At 44.8% G+C, this 26,199-nt stretch overlaps 1 protein-coding gene across 1 annotated transcript in view; it reads left to right on the top strand.

Annotated features, from left to right (window-relative positions):
• Positions 1-833: 833 nt before the first annotated feature.
• TIAM1 (TIAM Rac1 associated GEF 1) overlaps positions 834-26,199 on the top strand; it is a 323,389-nt gene continuing 298,023 nt past the window's right edge. Inside the window, exon 1 of the mRNA XM_040423178.1 lies at positions 834-948. The gene's annotated coding sequence lies outside the window, so the exon portion shown is untranslated. The remainder of the gene's footprint in view (positions 949-26,199) is intronic.

Here is a 26,199-nt window from a genome sequence, read left to right as displayed (position 1 = left end):
CAGCAGATCGCTGTTCGTCCGTTCTTCCAATTAATAACACAGATGAGCTGTAACTTATTTTCTGTAGAGTTGTCACTTGTTCACACAGCAGATTTCGGCACATGTTCCAAATTACACCTAGAGGCTCAGGGTCAGGGAGTGAAAATGTTATCACTGCCCGGTCCTGTCAAAGTGGAGAGGGCTTGGCAGTTGCAGAGAGAGCGGAGCCTCTAGGTGTAACGGTAACGCCCCTGTTGCTCCTAGAGGCTCATTTGCATATATTAAAACATTTTTCTCAGCAATGCGGGCACATATGAACATGGGACCAACACAGATGCCTTCAGCTGCTGAGTGCACATGTAACAGGTCAGCCAGTGTCATAGGTACAAAACTGCCCTGTCAGTGGGGGGCAGTGTGTTATTTGGGGACTGCAGCTTCAGCCTCCATCACTGCTCTGTCAGGCTCTCCTCAGCAGCACTGCAGATACCACGTGCTCTATGTACACACAAGCTCAAGTCCTGACTGACAGCCCAAAGGGCGGACCCTAGACTGCCACGCATCCAATGGGTGAGTGTTCCCACGCCGCGCGCCAAGGCTTCCAGAGCAAACCTCCATTCTGATAGGCTACAACCCATGTCAGTCTTCTCTAGACGCTCCGCCCCTCCGCGCCTGCGTCACCAAACACCCTCCGCCTATTTTGTCTATTTTCTTTGTGCAGAAACAACCCCGCCCCTCTCTCTGCCATTGGACACGTCCGCATAAGACTGACACCACGCTGACCAATTAGACCGCGAGCTGTTATCCCGCCTCCTCCCCTGGCTCTTGCGGTAAGTGTGTCAGTAGCAGCAGCAGTGGTTGGCGGAGCCGGCAGGTTAGAGGGAGCTGTGCGGGGACAGAGATACGGCGTACCGCAGTACGGCCAGCGGGGGGAGGGATGCAGCGAGGCCGGCGGGACATACCTGGCTGCAGGTAAGTGTGCGTCATGTGGAATACTGCAGCCGTGCTAGGAGGGAGAGACATGTAGTCAGTGTATGGCAGACGTGACTGTCATACTGGATCTGTGCGGGGACTGTGGCTGCGCCAGGAGGTTGTGTATGGATGTCTTATCATAATACACAGATACAATATCCTCATATCTGTATGGATGACATACTAATACACATATCTGTATGGGGGACATGTAATAATACACATAATATATCTGTATGGGGGACATGTAATAATACACATAATATATCTGTATGGGGGACATGTAATAATACACATAATATATCTGTATGGGGGACATGTAATAATACACATAATATATCTGTATGGGGGACATGTAATAATACACATAATATATCTGTATGGGGGACATGTAATAATACACATAATATATCTGTATGGGGGACATGTAATAATACACATAATATATCTGTATGGGGGACATGTAATAATACACATAATATATCTGTATGGGGGACATGTAATAATACACATAATATATCTGTATGGGGGACATGTAATAATACACATAATATATCTGTATGGGGGACATGTAATAATACACATCATATATCTGTATGGGGGACATGTAATAATATACATGTATCTCACTATATGGATGGATGCTATATTATATGTAATATCTGTATTACAATATATCTGTATGGGGGACATGTAATAATACACATAATATATCTGTATGGGGGACATGTAATAATACACATAATATATCTGTATGGGGGACATGTAATAATACACATAATATATCTGTATGGGGGACATGTAATAATACACATAATATATCTGTATGGGGGACATGTAATAATACACATAATATATCTGTATGGGGGACATGTAATAATACACATAATATATCTGTATGGGGGACATGTAATAATACACATAATATATCTGTATGGGGGACATGTAATAATACACATAATATATCTGTATGGGGGACATGTAATAATACACATAATATATCTGTATGGGGGACATGTAATAATACACATAATATATCTGTATGGGGGACATGTAATAATACACATAATATATCTGTATGGGGGACATGTAATAATACACATAATATATCTGTATGGGGGACATGTAATAATACACATAATATATCTGTATGGGGGACATGTAATAATACACATCATATATCTGTATGGGGGACATGTAATAATATACATGTATCTCACTATATGGATGGATGCTATATTATATGTAATATCTGTATTACAATATATCTGTATGGGGGACATGTAATAATACACATAATATATCTGTATGGGGGACATGTAATAATACACATAATATATCTGTATGGGGGACATGTAATAATACACATAATATATCTGTATGGGGGACATGTAATAATACACATAATATATCTGTATGGGGGACATGTAATAATACACATAATATATCTGTATGGGGGACATGTAATAATACACATAATATATCTGTATGGGGGACATGTAATAATACACATAATATATCTGTATGGGGGACATGTAATAATACACATAATATATCTGTATGGGGGACATGTAATAATACACATAATATATCTGTATGGGGGACATGTAATAATACACATAATATATCTGTATGGGGGACATGTAATAATACACATAATATATCTGTATGGGGGACATGTAATAATACACATAATATATCTGTATGGGGGACATGTAATAATACACATAATATATCTGTATGGGGGACATGTAATAATACACATCATATATCTGTATGGGGGACATGTAATAATATACATGTATCTCACTATATGGATGGATGCTATATTATATGTAATATCTGTATTACAATATATCTGTATGGCTGCTATATAATATGGATGTTACTACATATGTGTGTGGTTGTTATAGTAGTATAGTTAGTATATTACGTCTTACCATATATGTGTATGGACTAATGGACATTATATAGTAATATAATTAATATATACACTTGGTATGAGATGTATAAGCAGCGGTGGTGCGATACTGTATACTTGCTCTCCTATGCTTGTAGTGTTATAGTGTGTGTGTGTGTATATGTGTGTGTATATGTATATGTGTATATATATATATAATATATATATATATATATATATATATATTGTGTGTTTGGACATTATATAGTAATATACATAATACATATAATGTGTATAAGCAGTGATGTGCTATTTTATGTTTATGTGCTTGCTCTATGTAATCAGCATTCTCTATAATACCATATGTGTATACAGCACCTGTATATACATGTGCCCACGGTATAGCCATATCTAACTCGGCCATCGTTGTAGCAGCCTGGCCTCCTCTCGCCCCCTGGCATTGCTTAGCATCTTTATTTTGAGCAGCGCCCCCCCCATTGCAGGCATAACTATATCCTTACTCCCGGTTCTGTCTGTGATGCCAGTCGCCCCGGGTAGTGCATCGTCTATGGTAGAACGGGTCCATTGCCTGCGGATGCTGCTGCTCTCTGTTTGCACTTTCTCTATGTGACCCGATGCACCAGAGGTGGCACCCCCGGCCTGTACAGTGCAGGGGGTCTCTTTGGCAGTGCAATGTGGACCCTTCCAGCCATGGATAGGCCTGACTAGATGATAACGCAGTCTTCTGTGATAAGAGTGGGGGCGCTGATCGTGACATTGCTGCCCCTGATTGTAATAAATCCCTCTGGGGCTTTTATTCCCTGTGACCTTAATAAAACAAGGTCAGGGGTGCCTACGGTGCCGCTGGGATTTTAGGGATGGTTTCCCTTTAAATGTGCCTGTGCTGTGTATTTAACCCCTCGTGGCAGATGTGAGCCGTGACTCCTGGGTTATTACAGCTCTGCTATATCAGTCCTGCTTATGCACGATGGAGTCCATAGGGATGGATTTTCATCTTTCCATAAACCTGACGGCAAATTTTCTTATCCTGGATCCTGCGTCGTTTTGGGTCTCTTAAAGGGAACCCGTCATCAACGTTATGCTACCCATACTAACGGCAGCATAAAGTAGAGACAGGTGAGTTGATTTCAGCGGTCTGTCATTTATAAGTTAAAAGTAAGTGGTTGCCGAGAACCAACATCACAATCCTTGCAGACTGGGCCTGGAGAAGAGTCACGGCCACCTGAGAAGAGTCCTGGTTATTCATGAATTCCTGCTCTCCTGCTGATGACTGACTTCTTCTACCTCGTTTTCTCCCTTTCTCTCTAGGAGAGAACTGCCAATCATCAGCAGGTGGGTGAGAGAGAAGGAGATTATGAATAACCAGGACTCTTCCCAGGTAGATTTGACTCTTTTCCAGGCCTGGGCTGCAATGATTATGATTCTGGTTCTCAGCAACCACTTACCTTTAGCTGATGAGTGACACACCGCTGACATCAGCATTTCTGTCACTAATGTATGTGGCCCTCAGTGACGTCAGCATAAAGTTGACGACAGGTTCCCTTTAAAGGGGATCTCTGGCCTTGTGGAGCGGAGTCTGTGTCAATACTGGTTTACCAATAAAGTTTGTTTTAAGATTTGGTCCAGGGATAGCGATCTTGGGCTGTCGAAAGGGGGCTGAGTTCGTTTACATCGAGGATTGATTGATTGGTCATGTCTACTACGTATAGACACGGGGCTGGTTGTTTATGTTTAGGATTGGTCGGCTCTGTATTGATGGGATATGCACAGGACAGCTATGACTATGAGGGAGTTGATTAATCATGCCTACAACATATGGACTGACTGGAGGTGGGGGTTGAGGTAAGTATCTGCAGATGTTGGGGGTCCTTTATCAAACTGTTTTTAAAGTAGAACAGGCTTAGTTGCCCATAGCAACCAATCAAATTCCATCTTTCATTTTGGACTGCTCCTTTGGAAAATGAAAACTGAAATCTGATTGGTTGCTATGGGTAACTAAGCCAGTTCTACTTTACACCAGTTTGATAAATGATCCCCCCCCCCTTTGTTTACACAATCTTTGGGATTGATTGGTCATGTCTGCTCTGTGTGGCCAGGCCTTGTATAGGCCGCCTGTGAATGTTATGCAGACCTTATTTACATTAGTGTCCTGCCGGATTGATTGGTCATGTCTGTCTCCTATGGGTGGGATACATTTCGGGCTATGTATATCTTGTCCTCATGGGCAAGTGTATGTAAAGTTGGTCCTCCTGTAGATTTAAAGGGGCTCTTCTTGTGACTCTGGTCTCCTGCATAAAAACTACAAAAAACTCACTGTTGCCCATAGCAACCAATCACAATCCAGCTTTCCTCTTCCCAGAGTTTTTCTTAGAATGAAAGTGATTTGAATCGTTGCTAATGGAAACGCATTTTTAGAACCATTTTTTAATACTTCATAGGGGGAGAGTTATCAAAACGGATGTGAAGAAAATCTGGCTCAGTTGCCCATAGCAACCAATCAGATTCCAACTTAGATTTTCCCTAGGAGCTGTGAAAAATGAAAGGTGGAATCTGGTTGCTATGGACAACTAAGCCAGTTCTACTTTACACCAGTTTTAATGAATCTGCCCCATTATGTCTCGGGTTGTTTCAGTTCCTCACCGTTTTTAAAAAATCTCTGCTTGCTGCCAGTGAATGGAAAAGTCTAGTCGACTTTGAGGCTGAAAAGCCCTTCGCAAAAGATTGCCTAGAATGGATACATATGCTCTGGATGTGAACAAGAGTGTTTGCATTCATGGACAGCAAGCAGAGGTCTTGAATGCAGATGCACAGTATATTAGAAAGTTGCAGAACTGTCAATTTTTAACTTTTTAGGCATCATACAGACTGAGTGTTGGTGATGGTGCACCCTGCCCGTCTCCCTGCAGTCATTCGCTGTGACCGCCGGGTTCCCATCATACAAAGAGGGCCATTCTTCTGTCTCACCGGCCCCCGAGCCTCCGCATTGTGTCGTGCACTCGCTGTGCTCCGTTACTCTGTGTTCTAGGTCACCCCCCGTGTGAGGGGCTGTTTACAAATCTACGTCGACTCCTTTTAGACCAGTTGATGCCAGGATCACCTGACCGGATCGATGACTCGGAGATGTCAGATGGTCAGACGCGATCAGAGTGGACGCCAAAGATGAAATGTTGCTGTGATTCCTGCGTGACTGGAAGTTTTCGACCAAGAATTTCCTGAAACAGAAGAAATCTATAAATATATGTATTTTTCATAAGGGCTGTTCACACTTACATGCTAGACTGCCAACTCCCCCCCCCCCCCCCCCCCCCCGGCTTAAAAAAAACTGCATCCGGAATGGAAACCAACGCACTCCGTTAAAGTCAGTGGGATCTGTTCGTATTAGTTATGTCCCAAATCCGGGAATTCCGTTATTTTCCTTGCTAACAGTGGAAACTGCGCACGCTGATGTCAGGATCCACCGTTGCAGACTCTGCGTTAGGGGTCATGCACACGAACGTATTTTCTTTCCGTGTCTAAGTTTTTGCGGACCGTATACGGAACCATTCATTTTAATGGATCCGCAAAAAAAAACGGAACTTATTCCGTTTCCGTATGTATTTCCGTTCTGCAAAAAAATTACCTTTTAATGGCGGCAATCACAATGGACGTGTGAACAGAGCCTAATGTGGCATTTATTGATCTACTTAGAAATGGCGTGAGATGGGCCAAAATTATTAGGAGACGCTCGTGTCGTCCATAGTATCGCGGCTGAGCTTGCTCATAGGTCATGTGACTGACGAGCACGTTGCGCAGCCTCTTCAAACAGCTGATCGGCGGGGTACCAGGAGTCGGACCTTCACCAATTTCATATTGATGACCTATACTGAGGATAGGCCATCAATTTTAAAATCCAAGAGGGTGCGAGGTCAAGCTCCTGGGCTCTAACGCAGAAGCTATAACGGGGCCACCACCTACCTTGTGCTGTTTTGTGGCAGAAGGGCCTCTGGAACCCCTGAGGATACAGAGCCTGGGTGGGATTTCTTCCTCCACACTGGTGCGACTACTCCGCTGGCAGGTGGGCACGATATTCGGAAGGGTATAATTGCTTATGTGATGTAATAAAGCAATTACAGTCTAATCTTAGGGTCTTGTTCTTCTTTGGGGGGTGTTTTTGGGGGCTTTTAGTGTATCCCGATGATCAGTTGTGTCATTATCAGCAGATGTTCTTTTGTTGTGGTAATATTTCTGATCTCATTGCCGCTATTACTGCTTATTATGCTTTATACTAATATATTCTCACTGCGCCGGAGTGAGGGGTTGTTACCAGACGGTGTATTTATGTCTTTTGTGTGATTATCTCAGAAGGTCCCTAATAAATGTCGGGCTCTTTTTATGCTGTCTGCCGGGTCCATCTGAAATTACCATTGGGAAGATGTCTTAACAGAAACCTTGGCCTTGTGTAAGGCCTTGTTCACATATTCAGAAGGCTGTTCCTGTTTCACTGCCGGGCACTGAGCCCTTATGATCGTCTGAATGAGCCCTTAGGCCTCATGCACACGGCCGTGGAACACGGACGTGAGCGGTCCGTGGTATCATGGCCTGGCATCCTGCTGACAGCAGGAGCGCACAGCGTCATTGGTTGCTATGACGCCGTGCACTTCATGCCGCCGCTACAGTAAGGCTACATGCACACGGCCGTATGTGTTTTGCGGTCCGCAAAAAAAAACGGATGACGTTCAGTATGGCATCCGTTTTTTTTTTTTTTTTTGCGGATCCATTGTAATAATGCCTATCCTTGTCCGCAAACTAGAAAAAAATAGGACATGCACAATTTTTTTTGCGGAGCAATGGAACGGACATACGGATGCGGAGAGCACACGGTGTGCTGTCCTTGTTTTTTGTGGACCCATTGAAATGAATGCAAAAAAAAACCGGATCGGACACGGAAACAAAATACGGTCGTGTGCATGAGGCCTAATACAGTAGTATAGATCATACCAGTGTATTACTGTAGTGCAGCGGCGGCATGAAGCGCACAGTGTCATCGCAACCAATGACTCCGTGCGCTCCTGCTGTCAGCAGGATGCCAGGCCGGGATACCACGGACCGCTCACGGCCGTGTGCATGAGGCCTTGGGCTTATTTCACATTGTCATTGATTTCCATCAGTGAATTGGAGCCCAAACCATGTGCCGGTCAGAACCACAGAATGGATGCAGATCTTTCCATCATATTTTCTCAGGCTCCGCTCCAGGTTTTGGCTCAGTCACCGATGGAAATCGCTGACCAAATCGCTGAAGTCTGAACTAGGCCTAAGGCCTCATGCACACGACCGTATGTATTTTGAGGTCCGCAAAAAATACGGATGACGTTCGTTTTGTATTTTGCGGAATGGAACAGCTGGCCTCTAATAGAACAGTACTATCCTTGTCCGTAATGCGGACAATAATAGGACATGTTCTATTTTTCTGCAGAACGGAAATACGGAAACGGAATACCTTCTATTTTTTTTTGGAGGACCCTTTGAAAGGAATGGTTCCGCTTACGGTCCACAAAAAAAAAAGGAACGGACACAAAGAAAATACGTTCGTGTGCATGAGCCTTAAGTGAGTGGAGGTCATGTGTGGTTTCACCGTGAAGAATCCGGACCAGTTCTCAGCATGGATATTTTCCTGAGTGCGTGAACGGGTTATAAAGTACTCCACGTACATGAATTGCCGGCAGAATGTCGGAGGATTCGGTCAGAGTTTAGGTACGGAATCGACGCTGAGATCCTGACTGAAATCTCCGAGTGTGAACCTGGCTTTACGGCTATGGAGCGATTGCAGGATCGGAGGGAGTGCCGATTTTTATACCATTTAAGATTCTTAGTACTTTGTCGCTCTCCAAAGGGCTGAGTATATGAATGTATTAAGAGGATTTTGAGGAACTTGGATTTCCCAAGTAATGCTTACAGTTTATGGTGTAAGATGATGACTGGGCCATATATACGGGTGATAGTAAGTTACTCAATAAAATCCAGCCAGTCGTCATCTAACGTCTTCATAAAGAGTCAGTAATTGACCCAGTACCAGCCTTCCAGAGCCAGAAGTGGCCTCCTGCTTTTCCAAAATGGCCACATGTCTAGATCTTCTCCAGTGTTCCCTCTTAGGCCAGGTTCAGTTGTGTCCGGCCTGTTTTGTGCTGGAGCTGGACGTAACTGAGGAAGTTTTTATGCATTGGTCCAGTCTTCAGAATATTGCTGCATGCTGCGTTTTTCTGTCCAGCAGAGACACCTGGTCATACAGCTGATGCAGAGGGTTCCATAAATGATCCCACAGGAAGCCATGGGATACGTTCTGGCACCAGTTTGCGGTGGTAGTCAAACGTTGCATGCCCGGGTATATGGCATCCTGGCCTGAAGTGGGTTGTATAGGCTTTTGATATTGATCATCTATCCCCAGGATAGGTTATGTATGTCAGATTGGTGACAACCGCTGATCAGCTGTTTGGGAATAGCTCCTGGACTGGAACTCCACAGTGGACGGAGCTGATGGCTGCAGTGCTGCTGCCGCCATTCACTTAACTGCAGCATTGCTCCCAGTGATCAGTTGGACAGAGCTGTGTAGTTCCGGCGCTGGCTTACAGAACCAGAGTTAATGAAAAGCAGCTGATCGGCGGGATGTTGGACCCCATCTGGTTTTGATAGTGTGACCTGAGGATATATCAAAATAACCCCTTTAACGCCACTAAAAATTAACTAAAAAGTAAAATCCAGGATCCACATAATCGAGAGGTGTCGTCAGCGGGATCTAAACAAGCTGTTACCCTCTATTTCTTTTAGTAAATGTTAATTCCAGTGCAATTCTGATATACTTTTTACAGTTTTTCACAGTTTACAAGATATGTTTGCGGTCTTTGAATAGAAGCATTGGTTGTTTACTTCCAGTGAATCGGACCTGGTCATATGATGGACACAGGACAAGGGATGTTATAGTCGTAAACTACGCATGACCTGCTTAGTGAGAGTTTCCTCTGAAGAACTTTGCCTATGTGTTTGAGAAATTGGGTCACAAGGGGCAATGCCACAAATGAAAGTTGGGGGCGCTGTCGGCCGCTTTTGTAGACGGACTGGCTGCACGCAGGAAGAAAGACCTCTCTCTCGGCAGCTCTTCTCTGATCAACCATTCCAAGCATTCTAGCAGTTTGTGCCCACCGTCACAGAGCAGGTTACCCGCTTTGACCCATTTCTTTCTGACATGAGTTCCTCTTTAAACTATGCTGTTGGGGTTTCCCAGACATCAGCTGTGGTCTCAGGGGGAACCTAGCAAAAAAATATATCCATTCACATGCTGTACTGCCACAAGAAAAATATCTTTGCACAGTTTCAGTTTAACTTAAAGGGGTTGTCCGGGTTCAGGGCTCCCCCAGTGACGTCTCCGGCACAAACGGACGATGCAGCGCAAGGCAAGGGGAGTATCGGAGCAAGGAAATGCTCAAATGGTCCTCTCATGCATGGTAAGAGTGAAGGGGAGCTTAGATTCGGCTTCAGCCCTGAACCTGGACAACCCCTTTAAAGGCAGTCTCTCAGCAGTTTTGAGCATGCTAAACTGCTGACAGCACAAGGTAGGGGCTGGGGACAGCAGGACTAACTGCTTTTATCAGGAGTAGTGTGAATATGAAGTTTTATTGTGCCTGTTTTTTTTGTTTGTTTTTTTCTCATGCAAGTGCCCAGCATTGAGCTCCTTTACAGCCCTTTGCGATAAGTGACTGCTGTTGGTATCGTGGTTGGATGGTATAGCTGTCCCTTTAAAGTGGTTTTCCAAGTGTTAAAAACTAATCACCTATCCTCAGGATCGGCCGACTCCCGGAACCTCTGATGGTCAGCTGATTAAAGGGGCTATGACGCTCCAGTGACATCACGATAATCAGTCACATGACCTAGGCACAGCTCAGTCTCATTCAAGTGAATGGGGCTGAAATGCAATACTAAGCACAGCCGCCATCGATTGGATGTCTCTGCGCTTGGTGGGCTGCGAGGAGGCCGCATCGCTGACTGGAATGCTGTGGCATCCTCAAACAGCTGGTCGGAGGGGGGTGTCTGACACCCACCAATCAAATACTGACGACCTATTCTGAGGATAGGTCATCCGTATTCAACACTTGGGAAAAACCCATTAAAGTAGACTGGAGGGGCTGTGAAGTAGCTAAATGCAGAGAGCACTTCAGAGAGAAGCCCCGCCTCATGGGCACTTGTAAAAGTAAAATCTGGTAGACTAAAACTTAATATTCACACCACCATACCGCTCCATTTACACAGAATTTGTGGACCCTGTTCTTGTGCTTGGTGAGGCTTCCAGTAGTCGGACCCCCAAAGGATTTGTGATTAATGCTGTTCTTGGGCCCACATTTATCATACAGACCTTCCAGGGTCTCCAGAGATGTTCTCTGTAGCCATTGTCCACCAGTTAAGAGTCCTGCCCCTCTCCCCGTCTACAATCGCAGAATATGGGGAAAAAGATTTTCTAAGAGACCACGTCTTGACGTCTGTTTTAAATTTATTTTTTATTTTTTTGCGGATCCATTGTTTCAATACTGCAGACAAGAATAGGACATGTTATATAATTTTACGGACATACGGATGTGGACAGCACACGGTCAAGTGGACTAAGGTGAGTTAAATCATTTGAAATTTTTTTTTAACCCCTCCAGCGCTGTTTTACTATGCATTCTGTATTCAGAATGCTATTATTTTCCCTTATAACCATGTTATAAGGGGAAATAATACAATCTACAGAACACCGATCCCAAATCCGAACTTCCGTGAAGAAGTTCGGGTTTGGGTACCAAACATGCACGATTTTTCTCACGCTAGTGCAAAACGCATTACAATGTTTTGCACTCGCGTGGAAAAATCGCGGGTGTTCCCGTAACGCACTTGCACATTTTCCCGCAACGCCCGTGTGAACCCAGCCTAAGGCCTCTTTCACACGGGCGTTGCGGAAAAATGTGCGGGTGCGTTGCGGGAACACCCGCGATTTTTCAGCGCGAGTGCAAAACATTGGAATGCGTTTTGCACTCGCGTGAGAAAAATCACGCATGTTTGGTACCCGAACTTCTTCACAGAAGTTCGGGCTTGGGTTAGGTGTTGTGTAGATTTTATTATTTTCCCTTATAACATGGTTATAAGGGAAAATAATAGCATTCTGAATACAGAATGCATAGTAGGTGATCAATTGAGGGTTAAAAAAATAAATAAAAATTAACTCGCCTTCTCCTCTTGTTCGCGTAGCTCCGGGTCTATTCTTTACTTCTCAAAAGATGAACTATCGGCTAAAGGACCTTTTGGTGACGTCAGATCACATGCTCCAATCACATGGTACATCACCGTGGTGATGTACCATGTGATTGGAGCATGTGATCTGACGTCACCACAGGTCCTAGCCGATAGTTCATCTTTTGAGAAGTAAAGAATAGACCCGGAGCTACGCGAACAAGAGGAGAAGGCGAGTTAATTTTATTTATTTTTTTAACCCTCAATTGATCACCTACTATGCATTCTGTATTCAGAATGCTATTATTTTCACTTATAACCATGTTATAAGGGAAAATAATACAGTGAATAGACTGTCACCTAGCAACCATGCGTGAAAATCGCACCGCATCCGCACTTGCTTGCGGATGCTTGCGATTTTCACGCAACCCCATTCACTTCTATGGGGCCTGCGTTGCGTGAAAAACGCGGAATATAGAGCATGCTGCGATTTTCATGCAACGCATAAGTGATGCGTGAAAATCACCGCTCATCTGAACAGCCCCATTGAAATGAATGGGTCGGTATTCAGTGCGGGTGCAATGCGTTCACCTCCCGCATCGCATCCGCGCGGAATACTCGCCCCTGTGAAAGGGGCCTAAGAGTTACAGCTAATAATGCAGCGTCTTCTATTAAATAGTGACTCCACTTCTGCATGTGGCCAGACTCTCAATGTCTTGTGAGTGTTGGGTGTGGGGTCTAGACACACGTCTGGGGTCATCTTACATTTAGTTTATGTCTAGAGGGAGGAGGGGGGGGCTGAGCCATCCATCACAATGTCTTGTGTTTTTCCAGCTCTGGTCAGACACTTACATTAGCCATGACCCCAGTCCCCCTCCGTATTGCCATATATGGCTTGGATCCCCCTGCCCGCGATGCGGTCACACTGGTACTTGATAAATTGTATTGTCCGCAGCTCTGTCATTCCTAATGGATGCTAATTTTCGGTGCTCTCATTGCTGAGTAAATAGCAGGGCGGATAGTTTAATTGCCCTCAGTTATCTGCCGCTTTCTTTGACCTAATCAAGAGTCCATTGAATTGCTGCTCCTGAGGAGTCGCTTTTGCTCGCCGCTTCTCTTCATTTACTATATTGCTCATTTTCCCCCAAACCTTTCACAAAGACGTGTTCTCTTTAGCCATCTTTCTCTTTTTTTAATTCGCTTTTATTTGACTTGGGCGCTGTTTTCTTATTCAGCGCTTGTAATTTAGGGGACTTCTTGGTGAGGGGATTTATCCCTCCGGAACTACAAGTAAAGAGAAAAATACTATTTTTTTTTTTTTTTTGCAGAAAGTCCTGTCTGGTATAAAAAAATACAGAAAAACCTTCTTGCCTAGATTAGTAAATAGAGGTTAGGGCATTCGATTTAGTATATGCCAAAATATCTAAAAAGGAGGCCCATTCACTTCTATGGGGCTGACCTGTGCCTAGGCCAATGACCGTGTCGTCACTGGTCTAGGCAATGTTGTGAGAAGGCCATGGTGCAGGGGTCCCCGGGTGTCGGACTCCCACCGATCAGATACTGTTGACCTGTCCTGAGGATAGTTCATCAGTAGTAAAATCTCGGAAATACCTTTTTAAGGGGAGGGCGCTGTGTTACAGGGAGCTTCTGCAATGTGGTGCCCTGCTGTGACTACTGGGAAGAGAGAACTGCCTGCTAAGGACGGTCTGGGGTCATCACTGGTAGAAGAAGGGGGCGAGCCGCTGTCACCATATGGGAAATGAGGGGGCATGCTGTGACTACTGGGGAATAGAACCAGTTCCATTTTATTTTTGATACATAAGATACATGAAAGTGACACGTTGATTTTGGGGAGCTGTAGTAAATTGGGAGAAGTGTGATATGACTGCGTATCTCTAGTTTATCGCTGTGAGCACATGACTGGTCTGCGCTGACCGCAGGGGAGCCGGAATATGGAAAGTGTCAGTGCAGCAGACCGGATTGGCGGGGCGGGGGGTTTGTATCTTTGCGTGTAGCCAGGGAACAAATTCTCCATCCTGCCTGGAGGAGATCCTTTGTTATCCGCACGTATCATCCACATGTCTATATACACCCCCCCCCCCCCATCCTGTACGATCTGGGTTATTAGTTTGTTCTTGTAGATTTTGACTTCCCTTGATGTCTCCACATAAAGGTGAAAAATGTAATTTATTTAATCCCTTTTCATTCCCCGTAGACCCCGGCACGGAGGAGATGGGGATTCTGACATATAATGTCAATAAATGATGCGACGCCGGCGTTCAGACAATGGCTCCCTGCTGGATGAATAAACACCAGACTTGTATTGCTGCTTATTATACCCGCACGCAGATCCTTATCTACTGTGTAGGACGAGCAGGAAGAACTTCTCTGACTTGCCTGTAGAAATATTTTCATGAAATGTTTTTCTTTAAAAAAAAATCCGCTTTATGTTTTTGGTTAGTGTGCTGCTTCTGGAGTATTTTCTGATGTTCTGTTCTATGTTGCATTACTGTGTAACCTGCCGTACACAGGCTCTGCTCACTGGTGTTCAGAAGGTCCATCGGGGAGGGTTCCTTCAGGGTTTCTATCACCTTTGACGCCAAGAATATTGCATTCTGGAACCCCCTCATAAGTCAGTGTGGTTCATCAGTGATTATTTGGATCCGTCAGTGTGACTCCGCAGGATACGCCAGTGTCAGAGTTCTGTTCTAGTGTAAACCTCAGAGGGGGTTATCTGGGTTCGCATCCCCATTTTCACCCAGGGAGCCCCACTGAATCTCACAGGGTAAGGGCTTTTTATGGAGATCCCATGGCATACCGAGCTCTCCACAGGTAAGCTAGGCGTGTAAAACGGCTAGGGCGGCACTAAAGCCTGCCCATCAGTGCGGGTTAATTCACTGGGAAAACTGCTAGGTCGAAGCCTCCACCTAGTAGTCAAAACTGTAAACTAAAAAGCCCTTGTCCTGCGCGATAGAGCGGAGGGCAAGGGAGAGCATCGGAGCATGAAATGCTCTGATGCTCATATCAGGGGGGCTGCCTGTTTGAAAATGGGGATATGCCTGGGTTCTGCTCTTAAGCCAGACAACCCCTTTAAAGGGATTGGCTGGTTTCCTGTTTTGATGACGCAGGCTGTGGGCATTAGATTTAAAATTGATTATTATGGGAAAACCCCTTTAAGTTAACAGAAATCCAATCCTACTGGATTTTTGGTGACTTGCGGTTATGGCAACTTGCAGGTTGCAGCCTGGCTATATTTGCCTTCATTGTGTTGCAATGTAGCAACCTAATGTGATGAGTGACACTGCTAAAGTAGCTGTGTAAACCTGTATGCACTGAGCTCCCCCTAGTGGCAGCTACTGACACCTCAAATTGTATCTTCTAGCTGTGTGAGGATCAGCAGTGGATTTGGAGATCCGACCCTTATAAAGACCTATAAAGAATTTCTCGGAAGTGATAGCAGTGATACGGTTTTTCTGATGTGTTTGTTAAACCACAATCAAGGCAATATTTTTAGCATCTTCTTTTCCTCAAAGTCTTCTGTCAATGTCACATGAGTTTAGACATTTTGTGGTCTTTCTCCATCAGGTTGATATACGGTATCTGTAATTGGTGGTAAGATCAAAGGAATTCTTCCTCGGTGCAACTCCGCAGGATACGCCAGTGTGCATTACACATCAGACATGTCAGGCTGCACACCTAGGAGAATGGGGCCCTCCCGCCCTGCAATCATGGCTTTCAGCCCCTCACGTGTACGTTAGATGTTCCTGCTCCTGGAGATGTTCTGTCAATTTTTTTTATTTTTTTTATTTTTAAAAGAGATTTTTCCTTTTCAGTTTTTATTCTTTTGTCCAGTGCTATCAATAAAAAAAATTCTGCTGCTGCATGTGCTAAACCCTGTTTATAAATACCTTACCAGTGCCAAGATCTCAGTGCATGATCCTGTCCTAGTCCTGCTCATCCAGGTTACTGCATTAGGCCTCATGTGCTCGCGGTTGCCGTTTTGTGCTCCCCAAACTGCGGATCCTCAAAATACGGATGCTGGTTGTGTGTATCCCGCGCTTTTTTCGGACTCTATTATACAAATGACTATACTTTTCTATAATTTGTGCAATGCCCACACAGATTACAACCACGTGCTGTCTGCGTTTTATGCGGCCCTATAGAAATGAATAGGTGTGATCCAAAATCTGGTGGTGTGCATGAGGCCCTACCTCATTGAATCCATATAGAAAACAGCAGTGAGCCTGGAGCTATGGAAAGGAGAAAGAGTTGGGGCATGTTCACACATGGCAGATTTAGTAACATAGTACATAAGGCCGAAAAAAGACATTGGTCCATCCAGTTCGGCCTGTTATCCTGCAAAAATTCCTTCCCGACTCCAATCAGTCATCAGAATAACTCCCTGGATCAACGACCCCTCTCTAGTAGCTAGAGCCTGTAATATTATTACGCTCCAGAAATACATCCAGGCCCCTCTTGAATTCCTTTATTGTACTCACCATCACCACCTCCTCAGGCAGAGAGTTCCATAGTCTCACTGCTCTTACCGTAAAGAATCCTCTTCTATGTTTGTGTACAAACCTTCTTTCCTCCAGACGCAGAAGATGTCCCCTCGTCACAGTCACAGTCCTGGGGATAAATAGATGATGGGATAGATCTCTGTACTGACCCCTGATATATTTATACATAGTAATTAGATCTCCCCTCAGTCGTCTTTTTTCTAAAGTGAATAACCCTAATGGGGATAATCTTTCAGGGTACTGTAGTTGCCCTATTCCAGTTATTACTTTAGTTGCCCTCCTCTGGACCCTCTCCAGCTCTGCTATGTCTGCCTTGTTCACAGGAGCCCAGAACTGTACACAGTACTCCATGTGTGGTCTGACTAGTGATTTGTAAAGTGGTAGGACTATGTTCTTATCATGGGCATCTATGCCCCTTCTGATGCAACCCATTATCTTATTGGCCTTGGCAGCAGCTGCCTGACACTGGTTTTTGCAGCTTAGTTTGCTGTTTATTAAAATTCCTAGATCCTTTTCCATGTCAGTGTTACCAAGTGTTTTGATATTTAGTATGTACGGGTGACTTGCATTATTTCTTCCCATGTGCATAACCTTACATTCGTCAGTGTTAAACCTCATAGTATACTGTCCTCTTCAGTGTTAATTACTTTACACAGTTTAGTGTCATCTGCGAAAATTGATATTTTACTATGCAAGCCTTCTACAAGATCATTAATAAATATATTGAAGAGAATAGGGCCCAATACTGACCCCTGAGGTACCCCACTAGTGACAGTGACCCAATCTGAGTATGTACCGTTAATAACCACCCTCTGTTTTCTATCATTGAGCCAGTTACTTACCCACATACAGACATTTTCTCCCAGTCCGAGCATTCTCATTTTATATACTAACCTTTTATGCGGTACAGTGTCAAATGCTTTGGAGAAGTCCAGATATACGACATCCATTGATTCGCCGCTGTCAAGTCTAGAACTTACCTCCTCATAGAAACTGATTAAATTAGTTTGACATGACCGATCCCTCACGAAGCCATGCTGATATGGCGTTATTTGCTTATTTCCGTTAAGAGGCTCTAACATAGCATCTCTCAGAAAACCTTCAAACAGTTTACCCACAACAGATGTTAAACTTACCGGCCTGTAGTTTCCAGGCTCTGTTTTTGGACTCCTTTTGAATATTGGCACCACATTTGCCATGCGCCAATCCTGTGGGACATTCCCTGTCAGTATAGAGTCCGCAAATATCAGAAATAAGGGTCTGGCTATGACATTACTTAATTCCCTTAGGATACGGGGGTGTATGCCATCCGGTCCTGGCGATTTGTCTATTTTAATCTTTTTAAGTCACTGATGTACTTCTTCCTGGGTCAGACAGGACACTTTTAATGGGGAATTTATTTTTACATTCTGCATTTCATCTGACAGTTTATTTTCCTCAGTGAATACATTGGAGAAAAAAATATTTAACAGCTTTGCTTTCTCCTCGTTGCTCTCTGCAACTCCCCCCTCATTACTCTTTAAAGGGCCGACACCTTCAGATTTATACTTTAACATTTATATAATTGAAGAACATTTTAGGGTTACCGTATATGCCGGCGTATAAGATGACCCCCAACTTTTACCATGAAAATATAGAGTTTGGGATATACTCGCCATATAAGACTACCCCTTTTTCAACACACACCAAAGAAAAATTTAAAAAGCATTAGATCTGATTTCAATATGGTAATTTTAATTCAAATAAGTATGACATGCTGTTTGTCATCAAACATGTAAAAACCACCTTCCTTGTCCTGCCTCCCAGACCCTAAACATGTGCCACCTATACCCTGAACATGTTTTTGTTATGTTATTCTTCATATTCACATTCACATATGCACATCTGCGCCGCACTTAGATACGCCGCACGGAGATCTCGCACATGCGCAGGAGCGAGATGCGAGCGGCCGTGAGGATCCCGTGTATCCACGCTCGCCGCATGAAATCTCGCACATGCGTAGGAGCGAGATGCGAGCGGCCGGGAGGATGGTGGTACAAGGAGCATACAAGGTACAGAGCAGGGGGGAGGCATACAAGGTACAGAGCAGGGGGCGGTATACAAGGTACAGCGCAGGGGGGGCATATGCCGTGGGTTACATCGCAGCTCTCAGCTGCTGGGGATACAAGGCAATAGCCCGGGCTCTCTCTGTTGATAATTCGGGCCAGGGCCGGCCTTAGGTGTTCAGGCGCCCTGTGCGAGCTAACCTTGTGGCGCCCCCCCCCCCCAAAAAAACCCCCCCCAAAAAACACTGCTTGTTGCTGGCGTCATGGCATAGGCTGGCTGACTATCCAACCAAGTAGTTACCAGCCCACACACCCCAAAGGCCGGTGTAATGTTATACTTCCCTACTTCGTGAGATTTCCCTACCCTCGTCACTTCCGGTCGCACCGGACATGACATGAGGAGGTGTGCAGCGCCGCGCAGGCGCACAACGACAGGTTAGGGAAATTTCACAGCAGAGTGCGCATGCGCCAGGAGCCTCGCCGGCGGTTAGGGTAGGGAAAAACTATGGGCCAATGCGCAGGCGCAGTGATCGGATGGATGTTCTCAGCTTAACACCGGCCGACACTGCGCATGCACCGGGAGCCTCACCAGCGGTTAGGGAAGGGAAAAATTACGTACGAGCCAGTGCTTTTTCCCTACCCTAACTGCTGGTGAGGCTCCCAGCGCATGCGCAGTGTCGGCCGGTGTCCAGCTGAGAAAATTAGTTTCCAATGTAGTATTAATAACTAAACAATTAAATAATAAACATATTGCATTGTCTACTTACCACCAGGACAATAAGATGATCTGGTAGCTGCGGTCTGGCTCTGGGGACTCCATTGTCACTCTCTTCTCTTCCCTTGTCACTCTCATTATTCCCCCCCCTCTCCCTTGTCACTCTCATTATTCCCCCCCCCCCTCTCCCTTGTCACTCTCATTATTCCCCCCCCCTCTCCCTTGTCACTCTCATTATCCCCCCCCTCTCCCTTGTCACTCTCATTATTCCCCCCCCCCTCTCCCTTGTCACTCTCATTATCCCCCCCCTCTCCCTTGTCACTCTCATTATTCCCCCTCCTCCCTTGTCACTCTCATTATTCCCCTTCCCCCCCCCCTCCCCCCTTTTCACTCTCATTCTACTCCCACCTCCACCTCTAGTGTAGCGTGGCCGAGCTCTGTTCGATCCGCGGTACAGGAGCATTTGTTTCCTGTACCCGGCCGGACTGACAGGAAGTGCACACTAAGTGAGCACTTCCTGTCAGTCCGGCCGGGTACAGGAAACAAAAGCTCCTGTACCGCGGATCGAACAGAGCTCGGCCACGCTACATTAACAGCACACAGCAGGCGCAGGCAGGATTCTTTAGAGCGGCAAGCGCTCAGCCTCAGCCACTCAGGCGGCGCAGCATGAGGGGCGCCGCCGGCTGCCCGAACTTATATACGGTAAGAAACTTTTTTTTTTTGAACTGCAACGGGCGCCGGGCGCCCCCTGCTAAGTACAGGGGAGGGGGAGATGGAGGGGGCGGGGGGCTCGCCCCGAGGGAGAACACAAGTGCAGCCTCGCCTGCCGCATATTACATTGCGAGCTGTCGGCTGCACAGCCCGCACACCCCAAAGGCCGGCCCTGATTCGGGCGTCCCGGCACTGCAGCGCCCGCCATATCCGGCGTATAAGACGACCCCCCCCCCCCCTTTAGAAAATATTTTCTAGGGCTCAAAAGTCGTCTTATACGCCGGTATATACGGTAGTTTTACTCTCTTTGGCAATTAATCTCTCGGTCTCTAGTTTGGCCGCTTTTATTTGTTTTTTACATGTTCTTTTTTTTTCCTTATAGTTTTTCAGTGCTTCCGTGCTACCCTCCTGTTTTAGTGATTTTTTTTATATGCTTTCTTTTTGTCATTTATTGCTTTCTTTACAGTTCTATTTATCCACATTGTTTTTTTTTTTTTGTTCCTTAACCTTTTTATTCCCAAACGGTACCGTATTTTTCACCATATAAGACGCACCTTGGTTTTTGAGGAGGAAAATAAGAAACATTTTTTTTTTAACCAAAAGGTGTGCTTTTGGTGGGTTTTGAACTAATGCTGATCTGTGGATGGCACTGTTATGGGGGGGGGGGGGGGGGAAATCTGTGGATAGCACTGTTGGGGGGGGGGGTGGTGATCTGTGGATGGCCCTGCTATATATGTTAGCTTTTTTGAAGTTTGGTATTTTTGTTCCTCCCTGTAGTTTGCTACTTTATGGTCACTATTTCCCAGGTGTCCCCCATCCTGCACATCTGTTGTTCTATCAGGCCTATTGGTTAATACTAAGTCCAGTATGGCCGTCTTTCTAGTCGGGTCCTGAACCAGTTGGGAGAGGTAATTGTCTTTGGTTATTGCCAAGAACCTGTTTTCTTTATGAGATGTACAGCTTTCAGTTTCCCAGTCTATATCTGGGTAGTTGAAGTCCCCCATAATAACCACCTCATTATGATTTGCCACCTCGTCTATCTCGTTTAGTAGTAGATTTTCTGTGGACTCTGGTATATTAGGTGGTTTATAATAAACTCCTATTAGTAATGTATTGTTTTTAGCTCCATGTATTTCTACCCCCATTGACTCCGCATGTTCATGTCCCTCACTTATATCTTCTCGGACTGTGGGCTTTAGACAAGACTTTACATAAAGGCAGACCCCTCCACCTCTCCGGTTTTGGCGATCCTTTCTAAACAGACTGTAACCTTGTACATTAACCACCCAGTCATAGCTATCATCCAGCCATGTCTCAGTTATTCCCACTGTCATAGCTATCATCCAGCCATGTCTCAGTTATTCCCACTGTCATAGCTATCATCCAGCCATGTCTCAGTTATTCCCACTATCATAGCTATCATCCAGCCATATCTCAGTTATTCCCACTATATCATAGTCCTCCTCACACATCACTAATTCCAGTTCACCAGTTTTATTAGTCAGGCTTCTGGCATTAGTATACATACATTTGAGAGGTTTATGTATATTTTTTACCCTACACCTTTCCTTCTGAACTGTTCTAGTCCATCCTTCCATTCCTCCCCCAGTCCCACTACCTTGCCCCCGGTCTCTATCTGCAATATTTTCCCCTCCTATAACGCAATTACCCTCCCCCCCAGTCCCTAGTTTAAACACTCCTCTAACCTTCTAGCCATCTTTCTCCCCAGCACAGCTGCCCCTTCCCCATTGAGGTGCAGCCCGTCCCTACGATAGAGCCTGTAGCTGACAGAGAAGTCGGCCCAGTTCTCCAGGAACCCAAACCCCTCCTTCCTACACCAGCTCTTGAGCCACTTGTTAATCTCCCGCTGCCTTTCTTGTGTGGCTCGTGGTGGAGGCAGTATTTCGGAAAATACTACCTTTTGAGGTCCTTGCCCTAAGCTTTTGACCTAAACCCCTGAAATCATTTTTAAGGACTCTCCACCTACCTCTAACTTTGTCATTGGTTCCGATATGGACCATGACCGCTGGATCTTCTCCGGCCCTCCCAGTAATCTGTCAACCCGATCCACGGTGTGTCGAACTCTAGCGCCAGGAAGACCGCACACTGTTCGGCGATCACGGTCTTTGTGACAGATTTCCCTATCTGTTCCCCTAATAATGGAGTCTCCCACTACCAGCACCTGTCCGGCCTGCCCTGCTCTCCTGGTTCCCTTCTTACTGGAGCTGACATTCCCCTGACTGGCAGAGGAAGTGTCCGGCTGCGGCAGTGCCGTCCCCGGACTGACTTCCCCCTCATCTGCCAAACGTGCAAACTTGTTGGGGTGTGTCAGATCAGGGCTAGCCTCCCTGGCACTCTTCCCTCTACCCCGCTTTCTAACTGTTACCCAGCTAGCTACCTCACTTTCCTCAGCCTCCTCTCTGTCACCCTCCCCCTCATCTACCCCAAAGAGTGCTTGCTCGGTGAGAAGCAAACTCTTTTGCAAATTGTCAATGCCTCTCAGTGTTGCAACTTGCCTGTTTAGAGACTCGATTTGCGATTCCAAACGGGTAATTTGCTCACATCTTGAACAAAGATATACACCCCCGAACGGCTGTTCCAGGACTGCATACATCATGCAAGATGTGCACTGGACTGGGCTGTCAATTGTGCAACACATACTAAATGGGGATTACAACAGTAAAACAGTAAATATGATTTAGAATTAGACCCTGTCTGCTGTAGTTGAAGGACTACCTAGAATTAAGCCCAACAACACACAAGGAAATTATATCCAACTTTAGTTTCCTGCTCCTTTTCTTAACCCCTTAAGGACACATGACGTACCGGTGCGGCATGTTTCCCGAGTCCTTAAGGACACATGACTTACCGGTACGTCATGACTTACCCCCCCGTATCGGCGATCGCAGCAAACCGCAGGTCAATTCAGACCTGCGGTTTGAAGTTCTTTCTGCAGTTTCTGATCCCCGCAAAAACTTTAAAATGCCCAAAATAAAGATTTTTCACCCCCCCCTGCACCCCTGAATGATTTTATGCCGGTGGGTGGTGCAGGGGAAGTGGGTGCGGGAGGCGGGCGGTGTGGCAGGCAGTATCGCGATCCCCCGCCTCCTCTTGAATATTCATTGGCGTCCAGTGGGTATTCCAGAGTGTCAGCACATTGCTGACACTCTAGTATAAACGGCTGACATCTGTGCTGTGATGTTAGCCGTTTAACCCTTTCCATACCGCGGTCCATACGGACCGCTGTATGGAAAAGGTTAACAGTCAGGGAGCTCCCTCCCTCTCCCATCGGGTGGCTGCTATGCCTTTGCAGCCCCCAGACAGGATGGGGTCACAGAGGGAGGGAGCCCCCCTCCTTCCCCTTCTGCTCAGTTGTGGCACACGGGGAAGGTTCCCATGGCAACAGGACACCTTCTCAGGCATCCTGCTGTCCATGGTGCTGAAGCTGAACAGATCTGTGCTAAAGGCATAGATCTATTCAGACAAAGTGTAAGTAAAATACAGTACAATACACTATATAGTGTACTGTATTGTACAGACATCAGACCCACTGTATCTTCAAGAACCAAGTGGGTCTGGGTCCAAAAAATGGAAAAAAAAAGTAAAGATAAAAAAAAAAAAACATCACTGAATAAAAATAAAATACACTACACATATTAGGTATCGCCGCGTCTGTAACGACCTGATCTATAAAACGGTCCTGTTACTTTCCCCGCACGGTGAACGCCATAAAAAAAAACTATGCGGAAATTGAAATTTTGCCCACCTTACTTCCCAAAAAAGTTAATAGAAGTCGCATGTATGCCAAAATAGTACCAATCAAACCGTCATCTCATCCCGCAAAAATCATACCCTACCCAAGATAATCGCCCAAACTGAAAAAACTATGGCTCTTAGACTATGGAAACACTAAAACATGATTCTTTTTGTTTCAAAAATGAAATCATTGTGTAAAACTTACATAAATAAAAAAAAAAAAAAGTATACATATAAGGTATCGCCGCGTCCGTATCGACTGGCACGTGACCTAACCCCTCAGGGGAACACCGTAAAAAAATAAAAATGGTGTAAAAAAAGCAATTTTTGTCATCTTACGTCACAAAAAGTGTATCAGCAAGCGATCAAAAAGTCATATGCACCCCAAAATAGTGCCAATCAAACCGTCATCCCATCCCACAAAAAATGAGACCCTACCTAAGATAATCGGCCAAAAACTGAAAAAACAATGGCTCTCAGACTATGGAGACACTAAAACATGATTTCATTTTTGAAACAAAAAAAAATAAAAAATCATTGTGTAAAACTTACATAAATAAAAAAAATTGTATACATATTAGGTATCGCCGCATCCGTGACAACCTGCTCTATAAAAATACCACATGATCTAACCTGTCAGATGAATGTTGTAAATAACAAAAAAATATATATTCTCGTTACCTTGCCTCACAAAAAGTGTAATATAGAGCAACCAAAAATCATATGTACCCTAAACTAGTACCAACAAAACTTCCACCCTATCCCGTAGTTTCTAAAATGGGGTCACTTTTTTGGAGTTTCTACTCTAGGGGTGCATCATGGGGGCTTCAAATGGGACATGGTGTCAAAAAAACCAGTCCAGCAAAATCTGCCTTCCAAAAACCGTATGGCATTCCTTTCCTTCTGCGCCCTGCCGTGTGCCCGTACAACAGTTTACGACCACATATGGGGTGTTTCTGTAAACTACAGAATCAGGGCCATAAATAATGAGTTTTGTTTTGCTGTTAACCCTTGCTTTGTAACTGGAAAAAAAAATATTAAAATGGAAAATCTGCCAAAAAAGTGAAATTTTGAAATTCTCTCTATTTTCCATTAATTCTTGTGGAACACCTAAAGGGTTAACAACGTTAGTAAAATAAGTTTTGAATACCTTGAGGGGTGTAGCTTCTAGAATAGGGTCATTTTGGGGTGGTTTTGATCATGTAAGCCTCGCAAAGTGACTTCAGACCTGAACTGGTCCTTAAAAAGTTGGTTTTTGAAAATTTCTGAGAAATTTCAAGATTTACTTCTAAACTTCTAAGCCTTGTAACGTCCCCCAAAAATAAAATGTCATTCCCAAAATGATCCTAACATGAAGAAGACATATGGGAAATGTAAAGTAATAACTATTTTTGTAGGTATTAATATGTATTATAGAAGTAGAGAATTTGAAACTTGGAAATTTTATAAATAAAAATGTTTTTTTTTTTTTACTCCATTTTACCAGTGTCATGAAGTACAATATGTGACGAAAAAACAATCTCAGAATGGCCTGGATAAGTCAAAGCGTTTTAAAGTTATTACCACATAAAGTGACACTGGTCAGATTTGCAAAAAATGGCCTGGTCCTTAAGGTGAAAATGAGCCCGGTCCTTAAGGGGTTAAACTCCTTTAACTGCACACTTAGTACAGCAAGCCTCAGGAAGAGCAAAGATTTGTAGCGGACATTTCTGCCATGCGTAAATATGGTGCATTTTTGGTGGCGTTTTTTTCAAGTCCTATAGAGAAGCCTGTGAGAAAAATATGGAGTAGGCTTTGCTATAAACTTTCAAGTAACATCTGCCAAAAACAACCGCCAAAAAAAATAGCTGTAGAGCGTTGTGTGTGATTCCAGCCTCATGCCTCATTCACACTTCAGTGATTCACGGACATGTGCTGCACGTGTTCTCCACGGACGGCTCATGTACCCATTCATTTTAATGTGTGTATTCACACATGTGTTTTTGCACGGAAGCATGCTCTCTTTTGTTTTTGATCCATCATGCCCAGTATAGTCTGAGTCCATGATAAACGCAGATGCAACAAGAATTCCATTTGTGTTTCATCCATGTTTCACGGACTATTAGGAGGAGATGCAATGAAAATACATTTTCAGCTGTGCAGTGTCTGTAACATGGATGACACACGGAGAGAAAAAAAATTGACTCGCGGACCAAACACAGATTCTTCACGGATACATCACTGACCATCTTATCATGGATTTCATCATGGACACGGAGGTGTGAATGAGGCATTAGGCTGCACACACACAACGTTTTTCCTATGTCTAGGGCAGGTGTGCACAACCTGCGGGCCGCATGCTGCCCCAGAACC

This window comes from Bufo bufo, chromosome 3 (assembly GCF_905171765.1).
Source record: "Bufo bufo chromosome 3, aBufBuf1.1, whole genome shotgun sequence".
Taxonomy (NCBI): domain Eukaryota; kingdom Metazoa; phylum Chordata; class Amphibia; order Anura; family Bufonidae; genus Bufo; species Bufo bufo.
This window is presented reverse-complemented; position numbering and strand designations above follow the sequence as displayed.